Source organism: Vulpes vulpes, chromosome 5 (assembly GCF_048418805.1).
Source record: "Vulpes vulpes isolate BD-2025 chromosome 5, VulVul3, whole genome shotgun sequence".
NCBI classification, from domain to species: domain Eukaryota; kingdom Metazoa; phylum Chordata; class Mammalia; order Carnivora; family Canidae; genus Vulpes; species Vulpes vulpes.
In genome coordinates, this window is record NC_132784.1 from 48,158,376 (window position 1) to 48,160,029 (window position 1,654).

The window sequence follows — 1,654 nt, forward strand, 5'->3', positions numbered from 1 at the left end:
AATATTTCATCATGTAAATAGTATCCATGTATTTCTTTTATAATAAACTAATGGTATCCAAAAAATAAAAATAATGAAATAAAATAAAATTTTCACTAGACATCAAACAACATTTTTAATAAAGGTCTCTGTTTCTTGTCAGTACTTTTTTTTAAGGCTGCAAAGTCTTTTTTTTTTTAATAGAACTTTAACATCATTACTAAGAGTAAATTTTTAGGGCAGCCCTGGTGGGTCAGCGGTTTAGTGCTGCATTCAGCACAGGGGTAATCCTGGAGACCCAGGATCGAGTCCCACATTGGGCGGGCTCCCTGCATGGAGCCTGCTTCTCTCTCTCTCTCTCTCTCTCTGTCTCTCATGAATAAATAATTTTTTTTAAAAAAAGTAAATTTTTATAAACATTTAAGGAATAAGGGTTCAACAATGAGTTTTATTTAAAACCTAAGAAGATTAAACTTTTTCCTGCATTAGAATGTAGAATGGCTCCTTATTGCCTGTCTGTTAAATATAATCTATTTTCATTTTTCTTAGACACACCCCAATTTAGTTCCATTCTACCACGGATCATCCTATCTTATCTAGTGCTTCTGAGAAGCAATCTCTCAGCCTACTCTTGGGCCATATGCCAGTAAGTTTTACACATGGGTAAAGAGCCTAAGAGAAAAAGAGTGATTTTCTAATTAAGGGAAAAAAGGCCACAGCCATAAAAACAACTGAGGTCTGAAACAAAATTAAGTAAGGAGAATGGACACAGAAACACTGGTTGAGTGGGGGGACAGTAAAATAAGGGAAGAATTTGCTAAATGTAAAAGGAAAGATACAGTGTTTACTTTTTCTTCTTTGAAATGTTTGGCACAATCTTTGAAATAATCTATTTTTTAATCAGTGAATATTAGACACATAGAAATGCAAGCATTACAAATTAATAATTTAAAATTTAAATTATCTTTTTTTTTTTAGAGCCAACAGTCAGTAGGCATAAAAGAGAACACTTGGACATTCACCATGCTTCTCCCTGCCTTTACCCCAGTATGGCCTGAAACAGCCATTTGCAAGAAGGGGAAAAAGTGAAAAAGAGCTGAATCTCATCATACCTTCTTCACTTCCCAAAACTGGAGGTGCAACAGGGAGAAACAGCTCATCCTGTTTATCTCAGACTGAGCTGTAAATTCACAGGGCTTGCTGAGATTTCATTTGAGAGAGGATTAAGTGTTTCCTTCACTAAATAAGGTTTAAAGGAAAATGGAAAACAAATGAATTTATAATATTTTATGCTCCACAAGCCATATTATTCAATATTAATAGTCATATTCATTTGTCTTGATGAGTACTATTCCCTCAATCTGCCCAATATATGAAATATGAGCATTTAGGAAGAGCTTTTTCTAACTTTAAGCATGCGAGGCATCATTGCCTTTTAAAACTATTTTAAGCATATTAATGGTAAGTAAAGTTGACACTGTAGATGGAATGGAGGTGGAATTTACCCAAGTCCGTTAGGATAGTAGGAACTCTAGTCTGAAAGGTGAGCATACACTGAGGAAAACTGAAAATAATGAGTCTTATAAAATGTGACCATGTACAAATCAGGAAGGATGAAATTCTGACAGGGATTGGGAAGTAGGGGAGAGGTGGGAAACCTCTCCTAGGAGGGGAG